The following is a 9,258-nucleotide window of genomic DNA, read 5'->3' as shown; positions in this document are numbered from 1 at the left end:
CTCTGTAAGGAGTTTGTCTTGTTAAATACTTGAGAAATTGTTAGGTTGAATTTGATTATAGGATTTAACACTTACAACTAAGTAAGGACTCTGTTCAAAGATTTACAAAGATCTATTAAGACCACTCTGTTAAGAGATTTACCCTGATTCAAGTCTGTTAAAATGATCTCAGTATCTGACTCTCAATTTTCTCTACAAGCTGATTTCGAGTCTTCTCTTTACTAATGTATCCTCTCCTTTGATCTTATACTCTTGTCTTCCCCTTTCACTTTCACTATTTATGAATGCATCACTTATTCTATTAGATTAATAACATAACCCTTCAATGACTTCTAATCTTCTCTTCTCTAATCTTCTTCTTCATGCACACAAAAACTTTCTCATCTCTCATATTATTTTGAACTAGGTCAAGATCAACACTTTATAAAGATTCCATGAAGAGTCTTCTAGACAGTTCCATGTTTTGCCTCTTCATCCTGATTATTGAACATACACATGGGGATATGTGATCCATGCCATGTAAATATTTTGTAAACAACCTCAACAAGTATTAAATGTTCTATAACAACCTCTTTAAAACTTAAATAAACCTTCCAAGTTAGCCTGATAATCATTTTTCCTAAAACTCTATTCTATGCCTTACTTTTATATAAACTCTGCATTGCTCTACCTCTACTGTTACTAGTGCTCGATATTGTTGTTGCTCGACCTTTGTTAACTTTCTGATGCTTGACATATACTATATCACTTGGTACTTATATGCTTGGAATTACACTCAGTCACTAATAACTTTCTCTATCTCTGAATGAGCTTGGTCGCTATAGAAAATTTCTCTATGACTATACTTTACTCAGCTTCTATACAATTACTCAGTCCATACTATCCTATGTACATGACTCAGACTATGTAGAGTAGCTTGACCATAGTGGTGACCTTTTGACTCTTGCTTGTAAATGACTAAGTGATTGACACTAATAGACAACAGAGGTTAGAGATACCAACAATCTCCCCCTTTGAAATTAGTGAAAAAAACATTGTTTCATATTTACACTTTGTCATATCAATAGAAAAAATTTAGCTTTCCCAAAATGATCTCTCCCCCTAAGTCTTATGACTTGTGAAAAATGAATACAAAAATTCATTACAACTTTTATTCATTACCTTTACTTGATACTCCTTCTATATACATTTCTCCCTTGTATATATTTCCCCATTATTTTGAACTCTTGATGTCACTATTGCTAGGGTTGAATGAGTTGAAGTAATCCATATGTTTCAATGAATTCTTGTGAATTTTGGTAATCATGGCCAGTGCATGATTCCATGTGGTTCTTTCTACCTCCAAAATTTGATTCTACAATTCTAGTCTTGTAGCTAAATCAACCAAACTCTTAGCCACTGATAAGTTATGATATTTTGTGGTAAGATCCTGGGTTGTTCTTATTTCTCTATGCACAACCTCTAAATAAGGTATCAACATTGCCTAAATTTAGATCAATTTGGATCTCATGGTGCTATCAGCTACCTAAAGCTCAACCATTATACCTTGAGCCTTCAATAGAACATTATAGTTGTTAGATTATGGTGACTAATCAAGAAAGTACTATACATACTCCATAATTCCTCAAAAAAAATCAATTTGGGTCCTATTTTATCAAGATTTTGGGCCGACAAGTAATTATCAATTATAACCCTAAAGTTGTAAAAAAAACTTGTACAAAAGGGCTTAGGGCTAGGCATTGTTTCAGCGTGGTGATGCAAAAATTGATTCTTGCAATGGTATTGAGCTGTAAGGGATTACAGATTGTAATCAAGTTGTAATAATTGGATTGTAATAATATCAGACTTGTTGTTTGGTGGATGTAGCCTAGGGATTGGGTAAACCACATTAAATCTTGGTGTCTCGTGTTTTTTTCTGTGTGATCTATATTATTTTCAATATTGTTTATATTTGCATGTAAGTGTTATTTCTACATGTGGTTTAATCCTAACAAGTGGTATCAAAGCGAGGTTTTTTTTTAGTTATCCTTTACAAGAAAGTCTCATGATTGAGTGGAAGTGATGTTAGACGAGGGTAAGTTGAGGGTTGACAAGTTTAAAGGGCAAAACTTTTAGTTATGGAAGATGCAAATGGAAGACTATCTTTATCAGAAGGATTTATGGAAGCTATTGGATGACAAAACCAAGAATCACGGATCTATGTCAAATGATTACTGGGATCTTCTGGGATCTCCTGGAACCATCAATGGAATTTAATATTACAAAATCAAGGATGATAGGAGAGTTGATGCAAACCCTAGCAAAACTATATGAAAAGCCCTCCACTTCAAAAAAAGGTATTTCTTATGAAACATAAATTTAATATGAAAATGATAGAAGGTAGATCTATTGCAGATCATTTAAATGAGTTTAATACTATTACTAGTCAGTTATCTTCTATGGTTATCAATTTTGATGAAGAAATTAGGGCTCTCTTGATTTTGTGTTCTTTGCTTGAAAGCTGGAATAGCTTGGAAATGGATGTGAGTAATTCTATTCCTAGATATAGTACCCTAAAATATGATGATGTGATTGGTGTTATTTTAAGTGAGAAAACTCGTAGGAAAACCTTAGGTGGATCTACATCAAGAAGTGCTTTCAATATACAAAGCTGAGGCAGATTGACTAAGAGAGAAAGTAATGTTCGAAATCATGGGAAATAAAGAGGAAAGTAAAAGGTGAGGAGGTCTCAATTGAGAGGACTAAACAACTATTGGTACTATGGGAAACTAGGGCATAAAAAGAAAAATTGTTGGAATAAAAAGAAAAATGAAGGAGGTAAACTAGATGGAGACAAGGAGTCAAATGTGGGAAGTAAAAAATTTGAAGAGGACGCTTTGCTTATGTCTTTAGAAAATGTTGATGATTCATGGGTTTTAGATTTTGGTGCTTCACTTCATACTACACCTCATCGAGGTTATTTCATTGATTATGTCCAAGGGGATTTTGGACTTATTTATTTGTTGGATAATTAACCCTTTTAGATTGTTGGAAAGGGAAAAGTTAAGATTAAGTTGCATAATGGGAATCATTGGCTACTACATGAGGTAAGACATGTTCCAAGACTAAGTAGGAATTTAATTTTAGTAGGGCAACTTAGTGGTGAAGGTTGTGTAGTTACTTTTAATGATAAAAATTGGAAGGTTTCAAAAGATTCCCTTGTAGTAGCAAAAGGTGTGGAAGTAGGCACCTTATATCTTTGTACAGGTCATATTGTTCCTTCTACTTTAATTGTTTCACAGAAAAATGAATGTTCAAGAACATTTGCTGCAGTTGAACAAGGAGAACAAAAAGGCACTGTAGATTTTGATATAGTGTTGTGGCACAATAGACTTGGGCACATGAGTGAGAAAAGTATGAAAGTACTTCATTCAAAGAAAGTTTTACCAGGTCTGGAATGTGTTAATATGGATTTTTTTAAAACTTGTGTGTATGGAAAACAAAAGAGATTGAGTTTTGTGAAGACTGGGAAGGAAAATAAAAGAGAGAAATTAGAGCTTGTGCATACATATGTATGGGGACTACCTCTTCCCTTGGTGGCTCTCATTATTATTTTACATTCATTGATGATGAATCTAGAAAAATATGGGTTTATTTTCTTAGACAAAAATTTAATGTATTTTAAACTTCTAAGAAATGAAAATGCTTGGTTGAAAATGAGACTGTTAAGAAATTAAAATGTCTCAAATCTAATAATGGTGGTGACTACTGCAGTCATGAATTTGAAGATTATTTCTCCACTAATGGTATTCATAGATAGAAAATTGTTCCAAGGACTCCAAAGGAAAATGGAGTGGCTGAACACATGAACATGACTACAATGGCGTTTGCAAAGAGCATGAGGTTGCATGTTGGGTTTCCCTTACACATGTGGGAAGATGCTATCAATACTATTGTATATTTGATTAATAAAGGTCCCTCTACTCCTTTGGGTTGTGGTATTTTAGAGGAAGCTTGGACTAGTAAGAAGGTGAGTTATTATTTTCTTAAAACCTTTGGTTGTGAAGCATTTACGATTCTGAAAATAGAACCAAGCTGGAAGCTAAGTCAAAGAAATGTGTATTTGTTGGATATGGCATTAATGAATTTGGTTATAGGCTTTGGGATTTTGAAAATCATAAAATTTTAAGAAGCAAAGATGTCATATTCAATAAGAAAGTGTTGTAGAAAGATCTATTGCAACAACATGAGAAGAAAGAAGATGATTATGTAGTGCTAGATGATACTCCAAAAGTTGATGTTCCAACCATTCCTCATGATGTGCAAAAACTACAACAAAAAATACCACACACACTAGTGAATGTTAGACATTCAACAAGGCTAATTAGACCTATAGAAATATTTTCTCCCTCTTTGCATTCTATTTTACTTACTAATGATGGTGAACCTAATGTTATGATGAAGCTGTGTAGGTAAAAACTAAGATTCAGTGGGCGTCTACAATAAAAGACAAAATGAACTCTTTGCATGTAGGTAAAAGGAATAAGTGGGTTTACAGGTTAAAAGAAGAAGATGGAGGTAAGAAAAGATTTAAAACCAGGTTAGTTGGAAAATGATTTGCACAAAAAAAGGGCATTGATTTTGATGAGATATTTTCTCCTATTATTAAGATGACTTCTATCCTTACTATTTTAAGTATTGTGGCTATTGAAGATTTTCATTTAGAGTAGCTTAAAGTTAAAATAGCCTTCCTTCATGGTGATTTGGATGAAGAGAGATATATGGCTCAGCCATAGGTATTTGAGGTCAAAGGTAAGGAGAACTTAGTGTGCAAATTGACAAAAAGTTTGTATGGCTTGAAGCAAGCACCTCGACAATGATATCTGGAATTTGAAAGTTTTATGCATGAGCATAGATATAGTAGGTGTCATTCAGATCATTATGTTTACTTTAAGAGGTTGGATGATGATAGCTACATTATTTTATGTTTATATGTTGATGATATGCTTGTAGTTGGGTCTAACATGGATCGGATTAACGGGTTGAAACTCCAATTAGCACATGCATTTGCTATGAAGGATTTCAGGGCAGAAAAACAAATCCTTGGTATGCAAATTTGTAGAGATAAGAAGAATAGGAGATTGACACTATCTTAGGTTGATTATGTTGAGAAGGTGTTGCAACATTTACCTATGGAAAATGCTCTTTACCTCATCATTTGAAGTTGACCAAGGAGATGTGTCCCAAAAAATAAGAAGAGGAGGATAAGATGTCAAAGGTACCCTATGCTTCAGTTGTAGGAAGCTTGATGTATGCAATGGTATGTACAAGGCCAGATTTTGCACATGGAGTGGGAATTGTTAGTAGGTATATGAGTCATCAAGGAACTAAGCATTGGAATGCAATCAAATGGATTCTCAGATATTCGAGAGGAACATCCAATTAGTGTTTACACTTTGGGGGCTCTACTACTAATTTATAGGGATATGTTGACTTAGATTTGGTAGGAGATATTCATACTAGGTGAAGTACTATAGGTTACGTCTTTACTATTGGTGGGGTAACTATGAGCTGGGTTTCTAGGTTATGGAAGGTTAATGCTATATCCACTACAGAGGCAAAGTGTGTTGCTACTATAGAGGTAGCTAAGGAGATGATATGGCTTCAATTCTTCTTGGAAGAATTGGGACACCCTCAGAAGAATAATTATTTGTTTACAGATACTTAGAGTGCCATTCATCTTGCAAAGAATTCAGCTCTACATTCAAAGACCAAACACATCCAGTTGCAGTACCATTTCACTCGGTTAGTTTTGGATGATGGATAGTTAAATTTGGACAATATTCATATAGATGACAATCTAGAAGATATGTTTACAAAGGTAGTAAAAAGGGAGAATTTGAACTCCTCTTCAGCTTCAGTTGGTCTTCTAGATTGGACATGAATAAAATAATAGTAGAGTCCAAGGAGATTTAATCCAGTGGGAGCCTCATGGAGTAGCGGCATAGCTACAAGATTAGTCTCCAAGTGGGAGATTTTTGTTTAGTGTGGAGCCTAATTAGTCCCCAAGTGGGAGATTGTTAGATTATGGTGACTGATCAGGGAAGTACTATACATACTCCATCATTCCTCATAATTTTTTTGGGCCCTATTTTATTAATATTTTGGGCCGACATGTAATTATCAATTATAACCCTAAAGTGGTAAAAATACTTGTATAATAGCACTTAGGGTTAGGGATTGTTTTGGTGTAGTGATGTAAAAATTGGTTCTTGTGGTAGTATTGAGTTGTAAGGGATTATAGATTGTAATTAGGTTGTAATCACTGGATCATAATAATATTGGACTTTTTGTTTGATGGACGTAGCCTAGGGATTGGGTGAACCATGTTAAATCTTGGTGTCTTGTGTTCTTTTTTGTGTGATCTATTATTTTTTTGATATTGTTTATATTTGCATGTAAGTGTTATTTCTCTCTTTGGTTTAATCCTAATAGTAGTGATCTATGCTAGATCATGTTGACTTTGAGATGACACTACTGGATGCTTTCATCTCATCCTAAGTCTTATCTACCTGTGCCTAAATATTATCTATAAATCTTGGCACATCTAACAAAATTGTGTACACCCATTGTACCCTTTGTGCAATATCCATCATTATTTGTGTTTTTTCTTGTCATAACACTTTTTGCTTAGCTATAGTTATGAAGACTTTATCCATAACCTTAGTCTGACCAATCCATAACTTATCATTGGATTCAAAATTTTCATCACTCACTTGATCAATGATATGTATAAGTTGATCAATAATAGGTGTCTCTTCATCTAAATTTTGTATGCCAAAAGCATCAACAAAAATATCCTTTACCTCTTGTAGAGTTTTTTGCCACTTTAGCTCTCTCATGAGCTCTTCTTGCCTCTTTTTCTTCAAAATTTCTTGTAGCAAAAATTTTTGCTACAAGGTGAGATTTTCCATATCAAATTGTGGCATCTCAATATGTTCATCCAAACTAAATTCAATAATTGGTGACATATCCTTTATTTCTCTTCTTTTCCTTTTCAATGATGGGGTTTTGTTGCTTGACAATGCCTTAAGAGTAGGTGAAGGGTTATCACCACTCAATCTTACTTGTGCATCTATGCTCGAGACAACAATAGTAGCACTTGGTTCAGCCTTATTTAATTCTTTTCTTATCTCAATCTGAGGTGCTAAAATAATATTATCATTTATCAACTTCTCTATCTTAACCATCTTCTTCATTTGTGAGCCTTGAGTTCTTAGCTTCTAGAGTTTCAGGGGTGTTAGCATGTATAGGAGACATTTTTTCTTGTGGACTTGACATACCTAAGCTTTCTCCACTACTGTGTTCATCATCAATATTCACAGTTTCTACTTTCTTTGTTGTAAACCCAAAAATGTGTTTCCACAACAATTCTATTTGTTTTCATACAAATTACTCTTTAAGGTGTAATATCAAGAAAATTTTGTATTTAGGAACAACTTTTCTCCTATGTTGTTTCAAAAAAATTTCCTTTTGTTCTTGAGACATATCAAGCATAACTCTAACTAGTGGGTCAGTTTTTATTTGGTTTTATATTACTTTAGCCTTCTACCATTTCTTCTGTAATCTATCATATAGATCCTTAGGTGTATTTTTCTCTATTGTAATAGGAGTTAGCCTTTAATTTGCAATCATTTCTACCATAGTTTCCTCCACTTTATTTGTATCATTATTGTCTAGTGTATCTTATTTGACATAATTGAAACTAGTTAAACCTATAGATCTTCTTATGATTTCACATACCTCTTTAGTGGTATTGATCTATCTAATAGGTGGTCCTCTAACCAATCTCCTTCTCTTGGTTTGAGTTTCACTTGACTTAGTAGCCTCTACTACTTTCAACTTTATAGACTGGTCAACAATAGCTCTTGCCCTGGTCCTTAGCTTAGTTGGTGGTAGAGGTGTTGCTAACTTTTTCTTCTTTGATCTTTGAGTCTTCTTTCTCGATGGAATTACATAAACTAGGGTTTTACCCTTGTCGATTTCTTCCTCTTCTACTTCTCCTTCCTCTTCACCACTATCCTTTTCTTCATCTGCACCAAGACCTTGAGTCAATTGCAATGGTTATTTACCCTTGCTTAGGGTGCCTAATTTAGTTATAGGTCTTCAATCATCTTCTTCCTTTTCTTTTCTTTGGAAGCTATCTTGATGTCTACTATTATCCTTGTCTTTGCTTCTTTATTTCTTCCAAATGTTTCTACCGTAGCATCTATTTCTTCCTTTAATAAAACATCAATGTTTGCACTTACATAATCACTTTCTATTTCATATCCAAAATTTTGTAGCGATGTCTTCCTTGGCTTTACTGCTTGCACAAATGTGTTGTTTGTATCAACAAGAAATCAAATGTCACTATATTATTTTGTGACCAATTCCTCTAGAATTATTATTCTCCTTTTCATTTGTATCTTGAATTCATCAAAATATATATTCATTGCATTATCAAAGTTATCTCCCAATTGAGTAATAAACTCATTGATTTTCCTTACTACTGGTTTGTCTTGTTCCCATACAAAATTTCCTATTCTAGGAAAAATACTTCTAAATATAAAAAAAATGTACAAACAATTAGGAAACTAAAATTACACATTGAATTCTTTGTCTTTCTTATTGATGATATGTTTTTTTCCAATTGTATCATTTGTAGCTCGGCAAGATCATACTCATGATCTTTCATCACAGTCTTCCATGCTTGGTCCACAACCATACTTGACATACTATTTAATCTGCTAGATTGATATAATTTGTGAGCAATGACTCTCATAGAAAATTCTATGAGTAGATCAGAAATGCTTGTAATGGACAAACCATGTCCATTCCACATGGCTCCTATATTAGCCTCAACTTCTCCTCAGCTAGAGCATCACATAGTTTTCTTCCTATTTAGGGTTGGATATCGAGTAACCATATGCATCATCATCTTCTTGATTTTTACTGGTTCGTCATGTAGCCAATACTTCATATCATGAATACTTCTTAAGATGACTTTAATCCATTCTATTATGGAATTTCTTGGAAATTCTAGGGCTTGAGTTAAGCCAAGCCTTTCAACAATTTTGAATTAATCCTTCAAGGTTCCTTCATCACATAGCTTTTCATAAGCTTCTCTAATTTCATAGTCTCCTACTTCTCTAATTTTTCACATGTAGCAACTTCTAACATCGTGAATCATGATGACTTTAGATTGTACCTAGGATAACACACCATTGATTATGTAGA

This window comes from Cupressus sempervirens, chromosome 9 (genome assembly GCF_028749045.1).
Source record: "Cupressus sempervirens isolate cs-2001-9-10 chromosome 9, ASM2874904v1, whole genome shotgun sequence".
In the NCBI taxonomy this organism is placed as follows: domain Eukaryota; kingdom Viridiplantae; phylum Streptophyta; class Pinopsida; order Cupressales; family Cupressaceae; genus Cupressus; species Cupressus sempervirens.
This window is presented reverse-complemented; position numbering follows the sequence as displayed.